The sequence below is a fragment of the Nasonia vitripennis genome, chromosome 5, assembly GCF_009193385.2.
Source record: "Nasonia vitripennis strain AsymCx chromosome 5, Nvit_psr_1.1, whole genome shotgun sequence".
Taxonomy (NCBI): domain Eukaryota; kingdom Metazoa; phylum Arthropoda; class Insecta; order Hymenoptera; family Pteromalidae; genus Nasonia; species Nasonia vitripennis.
Window position 1 is genome coordinate 13,028,513 of NC_045761.1, and position 13,579 is coordinate 13,042,091.

The 13,579-nt window shown below is 51.9% G+C and overlaps 1 protein-coding gene across 3 annotated transcripts in view; it reads right to left on the reverse strand.

Moving 5' to 3' along the window:
• LOC100119823 (autophagy-related protein 16-1) overlaps positions 1-13,579 on the reverse strand; it is a 295,623-nt gene that overhangs the window by 205,479 nt on the left and 76,565 nt on the right. The gene's annotated exons all lie outside the window — the stretch shown is intronic.

The following is a 13,579-nucleotide window of genomic DNA, read 5'->3' on the forward strand; positions in this document are numbered from 1 at the left end:
CGTTCTTCTCGAATGAGGCTCTCTCAGATGAAATTGTGAAGTAACTGCAAAAGACTTATTGTCCTCGAATAATTGTCTCGCGGATGTGGCCGCGTTATTAAATTATCTCTGTCTCTGCAGCACTTTCCCGTGTCGCTGGCTCGAAATTCATTTCGTAATTGCAAATTCGCACGTCAGCACCGTCGCTGTTGTTGTTGTTGTTGTTGTTGTTGTTATATTTTGTTTCTTCAACAATTCTGTTATTCAAACGTAGAGAGATTTTTCACATCACCTGCGGCTCCAATTTCGTTCTCGCGCACTTTTACGGATTTATTGAAACCCTCACTTTCTATCGTCCGTATTTTTTTTCTTCAAGCTTTATTCCGATTTACGAGTTTTCTTCGAATCTGAGAGCAACGTCGTCTACAAGGAGTAAGCTTCAGCAACATGCATATTCCAGGTTTTATGACGATACTAAACCGATCCAAAGTGCCACGCTCGCCAGAAGTACCGTTATATTATCGATCCAAATCCGAGCGCGCGTCTGGCTCTCTTTGTGTGTTTCTTAGAAAATACAATGTGATTCGTAGATAATATAAAAATTTCATCGTCCATATAAGATGTTTTGCTGCGCGACCTCGGGGTCTTATAGAATTTTATCGATTTCAATTTGATTCGCGATCATTAGAATTACGGCAGATCCCATTTCACGGCGTACACTCATTTCTGCTTAAGATGCGCATGAAATATTCCGCGCATAATCTTTGCAATTTCGCGAAGCATAAAACGTTATATTGAAATTCCGCTACGTAAAATCCATGAGCTGGGATATACCGAGCACTCTGAGCGAATCAAACGTAAACTGCAGTCTGAGCCGGAAGGGTTGTCGAAAATTGAGTTGCTGTTTTATTAAACTTTGGTCGAAAAATATTTACAGCCGCGAATTCCTTCGCTGTATACATTCTCGAGTAGCGCATGGCTTGGATGGGAGCTTTGGAATATAGGAAACATCAAGTGAAAACACAGAATTATTACAGCGAAAGATAAATTTTATTAAGCTTTTCTTAGTACACACACGTGAAAATATGACGGCGATGAATCTGCTTGCTGAAAATCGAAGGACGACACCTGCGGGCGCTATGTGCAGCAAAGCGGAGTAGCGTATTGTTTAAAGTGGAACAAAGCAAGGCTGGGGTTGCCGCGTAGGTATAAGGAGAAGGAAGAAGATTCCGAGAGAAGCTCGTCGCTGACATCGAATCAGTTTCCTTGACTTTGAGCAAGTACTACAGCGACGGCAGCGGCGGCGGCAAGAAAGGGATTGAAGAAGGAAAGAGCAGGAGCCAGTAGTGGCCATTGAGAAGAGGCGTCCTGGCGCTCAGGAGAACGGGGGGGGGGGGGGGGAAGGAGGGAGACGAAAGAATGCGCAGGGTAAGTGAAGTAGCGTAGTGGACCCGGGGCTGAAGAGCCGCGCTAAATAGCCACGCAGTCGGCGCAGCAGCAGCAGCAGCAGCTCCGATCCGAAAGAGAAGAGAGAAAGAGAGAAAGAGGACGAGAGAGGAGCTCGAGTGGTGCTATATATGGTACATGCACACACACACACACACACACACACACACACACACACACACACACACACAAGAAAGAGGCTTGTACGCAGCGCGATAGCGCGCACAGTCTGCGGGAAATGAGAAGGTCGCGCAATCCGGCTTTTAGGACTCGGGATCGCGGACGCAGCTGCACTTTAAATTGGGCGTAGCTTTTCCGGGAGAGGGTAGCTAGTTGCGCGTGTGCAGTGGTTTCTGCGGGGGGCCGAGTGTGTGTCGCAACTGTCGTCGTAGTCGTTGCCGTCGTAGTATAAGGGAAGGAGGGATGCGCCGCCGCACGGGGGAGGGACGAGATGCCACATTCCCGGGAGGCGGTCGAGCATGCCACGAAATGGAACCAAGCTCTGCTTCGATCTGCTCAGTAATATCGAGGACGAGACGCGCGGGAGGATAAGGGAGAGAGGAAGGGAAGAAGCGCCAGCACGTGGTGTCACGTAAATCCAAAGAAAACAGCACTTCGTCTCTATTCCCTCTCCTTCCCCGGCACGTTTCCTCTCGCGCATTGTCTCTCGCCTCTCTACACACAGCCGCCGCCGCCGCCGCTACTATACTCCCCGAGACTTGACGCTTTTCTGCCCCCCCCCCAGCCCCAACCCCTCTAGCTCACTCTCATTTCTCGCGCGAGGCGCTTTCTCTCCGTTTTCGCAAGGGAAGCACAGAAGTCCATTTTCTAGCTGCATTCTTGCCACGCTTGCTCGCAAACTGGTCGAAAGAGAAATAAAGGCCCTGCTGCTGGCGCTATGGCTAGACGCGCAGGACAGGCTGACGTCGCCGGCTCTCCCGAAATATCCCGTTGCCCGTGATGCACTTTCGCGTTCGCAGTCGATTTTCCGTCCCCTCGCCGCAGCCAAATGAGCTAATTACACCGCTCTGCTCCGCGCCGTGGAGTTATACGTACACGTCGAGAGAGCTTGCGCAAAAAGGAGTATGTACATCGGCCGGGCGTAATGGTGGGAAGTTTAATATACAGTCCGGCGCTCGCGGGGCTCATTATTATTCTATATTCGAGAGCCCTCGGGAGGCAAGGTTATCTTAGCACTTCATCTCTTATCTCGACAAGTTGTTCAATCAAGCGATAGACTGGAGCGGGGGAGGGGGCAGAGCGTCAAGTGTTTCTCCTTGTCGTTGCGCGAGCACTCGAGCCGCAGCTGCGCAAATCCTGATGGGCCGCCGCCGCTGCGACGATGGCATCGACTCGCGGAGTGCGCGACAATTAGTATCTCGCGAGCTTTTATTGGAGGTCAGAGAGGACAATACGTTCAAGAAGCTCTTTCTCCCCCCACCTCCACCCCCTCTCTCCAAGCGCGCGCCGCTTGATTTCCCACGGGATACTAATCCTATCTTAGTCGAGCAACTTTTCGTTGTTGGTTCGCTACTCCCGCTTCAGCTTCTCTCTCTCTCTCTCTCTCTCTCTCTCTCTCTCTCTCTCTCTCTCTCTATCTCACTTACTTTGCTACGGGCTTATTGCGGTACGTGATCGTTAGAGCCATCGCGGACTAAAAACTTGATCAGGCTCTTAATGGTATAAATTAGTGCGCGGAGAGAGAACGGGGCTAAAACGACGCTCGCTGCTAATTGGAAAACAAAGTGTATGTGCGCGCGAGTTTTGAAGCTGCGCGCGAATCGAGTCGCTGGAGGTATACACAAATTAGTGTGAATAATGGGGAGGAATGCAGAGGAAAGAAAGCTCCATCGACTGTCAACAAGAGAGAAGCAGCGATGCGCTTTTTCTCAAAGAGCGAGTAAGAATTGCAGCAAAGGGCTCCGAGTCGATTATACCCGAGGCCACAATACGGATGGGCGGAACTCGCGGAGAAAATGAGCCGCACTTTTTCCCCCTAAGGAAATTCTTCAGATATCACGCGCGGCAGAACGTTCCCGCGAAATCCCGGCAAAGAGGATATGCAAAAAAAGACGGGATGAAAAGCCATTCGATTGTTCTCGCGGAGGAAAAAAAAACAACCTCTACTCCGTCTTTGAATCGCGATATACGAGCAGGAATGTCGTTTCGATGATTAGAGCCCCTCTCGCTGGCTCGCGTGAAAAAAAGCAACTGCATGCCCCTCATGACACTGCGTCCCGATTGATCAATTCGCGAGACAATCGCCACGCGATTCACGCCCAGCGCGAAAACACGTTGTGTGCGCGGCTCTCTCTCTCTCTCTCTTTCTCGTCAAGCGTGCGAGTGCTGCACGCGAAAACCGATAATATCTGCCTCTCTCTCGCTCATGCGCGCGCGTCCTTGGAGGACCTTCGCTGGATCGGAGGGTCATTCATCCCGCGGCGTGAACGGAACGAGCCTCTCGGAGAGAATGAGCTAGAGAGAGAGAGAGAGAGAGAGAGAGAGAGAGACAGAGAGAGACAAGATAGAGCCTGCTCCTGCTGCTCCTGCTGCTGCTGCTGCTGCTGCTGGAGAGCGCCGCGTCTCCCTCTCGTGCGATTCCTACTGACGGTGTCCTCCCGGAGATCTAGATTTTAGTAATTTACGGCAGCCGCATTAATAGTCTCTCTTCCGCTAACGCTTTCGCGATTTATTAATGTCGTCGCGCCTTTTTTCAGCGCCATTAAGTGATTCGCTCGCTCATTACACGCGCAGAGCTGTTTTTGCAGCCGTGTGAGCTATGGTGTGGATTTAATCAGCTGGTATTATATCGTTGCGCGATGCATTCTTGCGCAGGCGAAACAAGCGCGAGTCCTTCCAAGAATGCGCTATAGATTTCAAATTATCCAGCAAAGCTCCCGCGCGTGTTATGACGCGTCCGCGCAGTGTGCGATTCATCATTCGGGATGAATTATCGTGTACAAATATTTTCTCGAATCGGGCGGCTCGCGGCTGCGAATAATACACACGGCGTAATAAATGGCTTATGCGCTACTGATGGCGAGTTCATTAATTATAATCAGCTTTTAAGTATTTCCGGCGAAAACAATAATAATCCTTCGGTTTGTCCGTGCGGCAGATAGTGTCAGCCGCGGGACAAAAGCCGCGCGCGTCATACCGTGGCGACGAGAATGCCATTGCCGTGCGCTGTATAAACGGTATAGGCTCGTATTGATGAAATTTGCGAAAAGCATAACGCGCCTGTTAAGAATCGCAGAATTGAAAAGCAACGCGCGCAATAATGATGCATGGCACAATGATAGCACATTCCATTGGAAACGTTAGCATATTCAGGGGCAGTCTGCGCGCTGCCGGCAGAGAATCGTGTAATGTAGCCGGCGGTGTATAGGTGAAATGTTTTGGCGTTCGGATTCTCTCTCTCTCTTCCACTACACATGCACATGCACACGGGGGCGAACTAGTTATTCGCGAGCGCACGTACGCGCGCGTATAGACACGGGCCGGCAATGCGCTTGGACGCGGGAACGGCCGAATGGCCGGGTTATTCGTGATCGCAGCGCGAGTCCCCCGATATTGCCTGCTCGACTGAATTATTGTGCCGGGCGCGAAATATGTGGGCGTAGTTATTGAATCGTCGAGCCGAACGAATCGACAAAAAATGCCCTCCAGAAGCCCTGAAACTTGTCCGCGAGTCATGATGCTTTTATAAAATGCACGAATCCCGGGTATAATTTCAGGCGGATTATTGGCATCTTGCGCAGTGCGTAAATTATCCCCTTTGCGCGCGCGCATAATGGAAAGTATTAGTACACCGCGGGAGAGAGAGAGAGAGAGAGAGAGAGAGAGAAAAAGAGAGCCTTTGATTCGCGCGTGTAATTCATACTTAGACCGGATCGAATATCCCGACTAATGCTTTAAATCAGGCCGCGCCGCGGTATCTCCAGGCTAGATCGGATTCTCCCCGCGCGAATATGTCTACTAATGTGATTGTTATTATATGGATCATCTTTCCATGCGTAATCACGGTTCGCATTACCGGCAAGGAGTCGGCCCACTCTATCACGTCTGTATCTTTCGATCATCGATCCGGCCAGATGTGCGAATAACTCCCATGCGCGCATACTGTACATTCATATAGGCTGATTGGCTATAAATGTAACACGAAAGGAAGATTGCAACTTTTATCGATCGCCGACGCCCCCTTTTTCTCCTGCCTCGCGATGCGTGTGTTTTTGTTTTTGATGCACGCGCAGCTCTGTAACGTTAAAAGTTTAGTCAGCTTCGCTGTAGTTTCACAGAACGATATGCTTTGCGGTCAATGCGCACCGCAGCCGCCTGCCGATGAACTGATCGATTTTCAGGGAAAATTTTCAGGCGCGCGGATTTCGGTAAACTGGCTAACGCGCCCGTAAATTGATATTTTTTCATTACTCGGCTGGATGCGTTTCACACTCGGCTGGCCCGAATATTAATATAGTTTTACATTGCATCGAGTTACAGTTTTATTATATATTTGCCTTATGCGCAAACGAGGAACTAATGGCGGTTTAATTCTTTCGTTAAATGTCGGACGCGCGCAATTATAGTGTAAATACGATTAGCGGCTTAAAAAAAGCAATTGGGGATTAGCTAACGAGCAAAACCTCTAATTACGCTGCAATAATCACGTACAAAACAACGACATCGTAAAGCTAGCCTCTCGGCTCGGCCCAGCCGAGCGTGCGGTTTATACCTCCGCGAATCGCAGTTATTTTAAAAAGCAATCCTTTGTGGACACTGTGACAGAGCTGGCTTTTGTGTTACATAAAGCCGAGATTTCGCATTCCGATATGGGAAAAAGTAAAAATGACAGAAAAAAGGCCGTCGACGAAAAATGTCGAGAGGAAATGATTATCGATGCCAATCACGATGCAAACGGTTTTGCGGTCGGCAATCCTTCGCCGATTAATGCAGCAGCAGCGGTAGGGCTCGAGGGTTCAAGGACAGCAGCACGCGAAATTCCACGAAGCGCCCAAGTCTGTTACGTCGATACGTTCGCCGATGGCGTGAATACGCAAAAAAGTTAGTCGGTCTGAGCGAGGGAGAGAGATAGAGAGACAGCGAGAGAGCATCAGTAGAATGCAACCGCGAAATTACAGTCGCGAACAAATTGCGTTCTCAAAAGGATTTTCCGAAAGGCTTGCTATGCTCGCACGCGGCGGGCGGGGGCGCGAATACTTTCCGCGTACGCGCGCCCGTAGAAAATCATTTAACTTGTGATTACATTAACATATGCATCAACGAATCACGCGCGCGCGGTCGGATGAATTACACGCGGCGGCGGTGGCTGGAAAATGAAATGATTGTTTTCAATCTCTGAGCAGAGAGCTGGGTGCAGGAGGAATGAAATGCAAACATTCGCACGCCGAGAGTTAGGTCAATTAGAATGTTTAATGAGCGCTTGCCGCAAAACTTCCGTATTATTCGTAGGCCGATCTGCAAAATTTCGAAAGAGAACAATTCGCTCTCGAGCAAAGCTTCGGCCCTCTCTCCCCCGAACTCTCGGTAATTGAGCCGCGGGATCAAGTTCTAAGGCGCGCGCAAGCTCGCTGCGGTCTCGAGTTAAGGTGGCAAAGTTTCGAGGCTCTCTCTCTCTCTCTCTCTCTCTCTCTCTCTCTCTCTCTCTCTCTCTCCGTGTCCTATGTTTGAACACGGAGCGCATCTCGCCGAGTTACAGCAGCAGCGGAGCAAGAAGAAGAAACAGAGCTGCGCGTGCATCGGCCGCCGCGAAGGACTGATCAGAAAAGCTGACTTGCTCCTGATACACGTTATGCTTCTAACGAAGGCTAATACAAATGAGCTATCCTCCTCAATTAAAGCACGACGCAAATCAAGCGTACGGTGCTTCGTTGTTTCTTCGAGTGCGCCGCTTGCTAAATGAGTTTCTGCGTGCCGCGTGGCAAAAAATCCGACAATCTCTAAAGAGCTCCGGGCAAAATAAGCAGGAAAGAAGGCAAACGACGTCTCGCAATCTTATAGGATGATAAAGCGAAAGACAAGAAACTTCACTCATGCGCGCAGCTGTAAAAAGATCGGAAGTACAAAAAACGCTTAAGCAGCTCTCCCTCTCGGCGTGCGTTTCGCGTATTCCATTTGCAGCCCGCTGCAACTCGCTATTTATAAACGCAATATTCCTATCGTACTAATGATAGGACATTTTTCTCGCGCCCATTATGAGTAAGAGCCCCGCTGTGGTGAGCGAGGGCCCGATAGCCTAATGCCGCGAGTTATGCACATATATCACTGCGGCCAAATCGTAAAACTCGATTTCACGCTCGGAATCGAAATCACAAGCCAGCGGTCTTAATAAAATTGTCGGCGCGCGTGATACGGGGGCGCCAAGCTGATGCAGTGAAGCCTAATTGCGCCGCTGGAGGAAGACCAAAGACCACATACCAGTTGGGCGCATCTCGCTGTATCATGGCTATATGCATTATTGGGTCGCGTTTACGGGCGGGGGAGGAACATTTTACAACTTGCTCCGATCAGTCAATTAGGAATTTTATGATCGAGAGAGCAATCGTTTTCGGTTCTTTGACTTTTCTTCTACTCGGCGCGCGGAGAAATCGGCCCACTGAAGAAGGAGCAGGGACCGCGCGCCGCCGCCGCCGGGCTACGAGGAAAGTTAAGGAAATGACTGAACGAGAGCTAGCGGCAGAGAGAGAAAGAGCGAAGAGGGTATGGAGGAGTAGGAAGCGGTACTGCTGGGACCAGCCAAGCCGATTCAATGAACACTGCGCGCACCGGCAAACCCGCTGTTAGCTACTGCTTTCAATGAGGATGTCGTAAAAAGTTTTAAGTACTCCGCCGCCAAGAGAAAAGGAAAGGAGGGAAGAAAAGGAGGAATAGAGAATGAAAAACAAAGGGGAAAAAGGCTTAGAGTTCCTTTTTCTTCGCGGGCTCGACGCTCGTTTCTTCTTATGGCGCGTCTTTTTTGATTTGCTTTGGCGAACACTGGGAAAACTGTCCTCGGAAGAAAGTTCCGGTAAACACAGCTGACGGAAATTTGACTCTTAACTTTTCCGAAGGCAAAGCGTAAATAAAGGCCAACGTCGTCGGCGGCAATTCAATGCAATTATCCCGCTCCGCGAGTGGAAAAACAGACAGACGCAACGCAAATCTCTTTCTCTCTCTCTCTCTCTCTCTCTCTCTCTCTCTCTCTCTCTCTCTCACGGTAAATTAAGAAGGAAGGAGCATCAGAGGCGCTCAAAGAAGCCTCGTACGTTCTCGAGGGGGAAAAAGTCCGGGCTCACAATAAATTCCTCAATCGCGCAGAGGAAACGCATCGGAGCTAACAGGGTTCTAAAGTATCAGGCGCGCATCCTCAAGTCGTGCAGCGATTTCTCCTCCCCCTCCTCTGCCTCCGTCAGCTGCGGCGCGCGGTAGAGCCGATTAACGCCCTCTCGTTCTGTCCACCAACTGCGGGGAGCGCCGTCGCCGTCCCTTGCCTTTAGATTCGGCGCGATAAGCACTTTATGAAGCGAACGACGAGAATAATAGATTAGCGCGCGGCCGCCACTCCGACGGGATAAAACTCGATAAACGAAGCTCCGTGCCCGCGGAGCTCTATAGGAGCAGATCGAAAGCAACAACGCCGCAGATAGATAGAGCCGGCGAACAACAAGAACTATACAGTGAAAGCAGCAGAAGAAGAAGCAGGAGAAAAAGGAGCCGGGGAGCGGGGGAGGGGGACGGAAGAGAGGAGCGATGCCGCGGGCGGAGACGAGAGGGAGAGAGATAGGACGCGCGCGGTAAACAATGACGGCTAACCTTTCGAGGCTGCGCGCAGGATAACTGCTGCGGTAGTTCTAACACGGGAGCTCATTAGGAGTTTCGCCCGAGCCAGCCCGGCTCCAATACCTATACATCCTGCGCAGCTATACTTGATTGCATTTTAATATGATCTAGCCCTCCCTCGTCGCCCGATGCCTATTACTCTTCCTTTCAAATTGACTTTTTCTCCCCCAGCCAGCTATCCCTCTCTCCGCGGCCCTTTCGCCGATGCGCCATCGACGTGGAGGCGACGGACGGCAAACGAGTTTTCCTCCACGAAAACGTCCGGCGTGTTTACGCGGCGATATAATTGCGCGCGAAGGAAGGCAAATAGTGCATAATCCCTCGGCGGGAGATGTTTGAAAATAAGAGCGCGAGAGAGAGAGAGAGAGAGAGAGAGAGAGAGAGAGAGAGAGAGAGAGACCAGGAAGATACGCGACGCTTCTTGTCACCTTTATTCACGTGTCATCAGTCACGCGCGTTAATGAGTGTCGGAAGCACTGATTCTGCTCCGCCGGCAAGCACGGCCGCCGCGCGTCATTTATTAAGCGTGCGTGCAAGTGCTCCGCGCACCTATTCCCAGCGTACGCGCGCGTCTTTTTCCCTCGCGCATAACTCGCGGCAAATTAATCGCTTCCTATATATTTCTCGCTATTGCATTACGTAAACACTGCAGAGCGGCTGCTTTATTTACGCGGCAGTTCGGAGCTCTCCCGCGAATTAGCATTTGACATTTCGTAGGCGTCGGATCGGAACGAGGGAAGCTCTCGATACCCGTGGCTTCCTGGAACGGCCCTCGGAATGTCAATGCGGCGATAATTTTCTTGATAAAAGCGACGCGCGGCGAGGGGCAGGGCACGCGATATAATTGCGGCTGGCCGGGACTCGCGCAAAAAACGAGTAGAGCAAGAGAGCTAGCGCGCGCGTCGTCCAATCAGCTGAGGCAAAACGGGATCGGAGATCAAAGCGCGTTGATCGCACTCGCCAGCTGGTCGAGAGCTGTTAACGATGGCAATTGTGAATAGCGCGCTGGCATGTAGGATATTTAAATTTGCCTGCATAACCGCGCCGCAGCGTTAGCGGCACAGGGGGAGAGGGGGAGCGAGAGACATGCGCGCGTGTATAACAAATGTAGGTACTACGCGCGTAGCGAGTTCTGGCTCCGGCCGGAAAGCCGGTAAAAACACGCATCTATTTCCATTTAACAGGTTTATATATTGCAGCCAGCAGCGGTGGTGGCGGTGGCGGCGGCGGTGGCGGCGGCAGCTACTGCTCTGCAGTCACCGGCAGCGCGTACTTACATTTGAATACGATGTCCCGACGCCAATTCAGAGCAGTACACGTATACCAACTGCGAATTAGATTTCCGCTTGGTAAGCGCGTGCATAGCTCTCTCGCGCTGCAGCTGGGCCGAACTACGCTAGCGCAGCGCGGATCCCTGCCACCGCCGGATATATTTTCACTCGGCCCGAACGCGCGCATTAAACTTGAATTTTCGTTTTTACTCCCGTCGCTGCTGCTGCTTGTCTCTTCCGCACCTGTCTCACGCGGCCTTTGTCCCCCGGCGTAGTCGCCGTCTCCTTTTTCCGCCGGCGCGTGTGCATGTCCTAATTTACGCCTCGTACGCGTGTTCAACATGTAATTTACCGCGACTTTTCTCTCCCTTCCTTGGCGCGAGAGCAGCTAGTTCCCTTCGCTTGTAATCGCGCGGGTAATGATAGATCCGGAGCGTGTGTGCTCAACTGCGTAAACAACCGGCCGCCCGATTGACTCGGCAGCGCTCGTCAAACTTATTATCGTCGGCGGGGACTGATTTAATATTCCGCACATAATGAGTACAAGCGGGCTGGAGATGGCTTTTGGCAGGCCGTAGTCGATTGACAGGGCGCGGCGGCTGCGCGGTCAAATATACGCCATTGACGTAATTAGGGAATGGTGGGCCGGCGGACGCGGCGACTCGACTATGACGGCATGAATATTCCGAAAAAAAGGCGAGAGCGCGACGCTGAAATTGGGAGCTAACTCGCCGCGAAAACTGTATCGGAGTGCGCCGGGGGCGTTTTTATTGCCGCGTACTCTTTTTGACCGTACGCGCATGGAAATTTTTTGCCCGCTCGCGCTCGGTGAAAAGTGATCGCGTTTGAGGAGCAGCGAGCGCCGCATACCCCCGGGACTTAATTACCGGGAAAATAAATATACCGGCGTCCGACGGCTGCGGCGCGAGCGTTTTATCACCGCGAGTCGATTTACCAAGTCGGCAATTTTTGATATAACCCTCAGCCGTTCATTTGTCGTCGTCTGTTCGCGAACGATATCTCGGCTCTGCTCGCATGCGTGATGGAGGGAATCGGAGAAGTCATGCTCTCCTCTCCCTCCCTCTCTCAGACTGCAGTATAGCGTAACTCGGGTAGCGCAACTCGTTTAGCCGGCGCTGTCACGCTGCCGCGCTGCAGTGGTCCCGCTCCGTGGTCCCCCTTGCTCTCTCTTTCTTTCCCTGTTGCCACTGGCATAGATTAATGGGTCTGGCTATCCTGACGTACGCATCGATAGAAATAACGCGGCCCGAGCAGAAAGAGAGAAAGAGAGAGAGCGAGAGAGGAAGAGAGAAAGAGACGAGGACGTGCCGATCAGAGCAGACGGCTGCAGACTCTCCGATGACGATGCGACTTTGCTTGGTTCTGCTGCTGCTGGTGGTACTGCTGCTCATCGCATTCGTTTCGGAAATTCCAGCGAGGATTCGAAGCGGCTCCGGGGCCGTCGTGCTCGTGCAGAGCGGAGAGCGGAAGCGGTTCGATAGGACGTGCTCGACGAACGGCTCACGGATTTTATTGCTTCTCGGCCCGAGCGAGGAGCGAGTACATTTTTAATGAAACGTTAAATTTCAGCTACGTGAGAGCCAGAGAGAGAGAGAGAGAGAGAGAGAGAGAGAGAGAGAGAGAGTCTCCTTTAAATTAAAAATCATTCCTCCCGGAGCGTGAAGCAGATAAGAAAAAGCGCACGTCCGGCCAATCCCGGCTCTAACTACTGGACTGGGAAAAGACGCGCTTCGATGGATTTTCCGAGACAGCATTATCTCTCCGCCTCTGATGCGCAGCGCACGACAAAGCGACGCGAGGAAAATAAAGGACTACTGTCATGTGGCCGACGAGATCGACAAGCTGGTCAACAGGCGCTGGGACAGACGAGAGTCCGATATTGAAATGGGCGAGGCCATTGTTTGCGGACATAGTAACGAGCTGCTCAATGGTCGAGCAGGCTGCAAAGGACATTAGCGCAGCCCGGAGAACTGGAGATTGAGCGGGTCGAAAGAGGTCGACAGGGCTCTATCCTACACGTCGATCCTCTTGCTCCGCAAGAAAACCATATACCGCCGGGCGAGTTGCTTGAGTCGAGTCGAGTAGCAGCTGGTATTTTTAGGGCTCAGGACTCGGGACCAGATCGACGCCCTAACATCAAGAGGCTCGAGATTTTCAGAGTCGGCAAAACGAGAGCGAGATTATTACGCGCTCCAACTGGCTTCTGGCGCAGCAAAGGTGGCGAGTAAGCCGTGCGCGCACACATCCCGTCCTTAATACGGCTGCATAATTTGTTCGCGTCGGCGATCTAGTTGGGATGATTTAGAGTTAACATCTCGGAGGAAATTATCGTCGAGGGGGGCTCGCGGCTCACACATAGCTCAGCTGCTGGCTGCCTGCCTACCTACAGCACCGCCGCTCGCAGATTACAGATTAGCTAGATTAGCGATATACATCGAGCGGGAGAACGGGTAGAGCTCTCGGGGCGCTGCAGCGGCGAAAAATGGCCTCTCACCGATATGTATAACGCCGCCGACGCCGCCGCCGCGCTAATCGAATGTTTTCATTAAAGAAGCTACTCTCGCTGCGCGCGCGAGCCAAAAGTTCTTTTGCCTCGTGCCGTTCCGTTATTAGTCGCGGACCGTTGCTACTGCGCTGCCGGGGAAATTTATTGCATAATATCGCACGCAGCGCCCGCGAAGCATTTCCAGCGGTGATTTACGCATTCGCCTTTGTGAGTGTGTTAACAATGACAGCTCTCGGGACTCCCCTTTTCTCTCTTTCGCATTCTCGCTCTCGCTCGGGGATTTTTTCTTCTTCTTCTTCCTACTTGCCCCCCACCGCTATATACGCCGCCGCAGCCGCGCGTGAGTATTCATCGGCGGCTGCACTTCCTTCTCTGTATATGCACTCACACACGCTGCGGCGGCCTTGCAATGCTACGCGCCTCGGTCACGCCGCATTCTACCTCGCGCTCCGTTGCATCAGCTGCTGCAACAACACCAGTGTATATGCGCCGGCAATACAGCGAGGACGAGACATTGGCC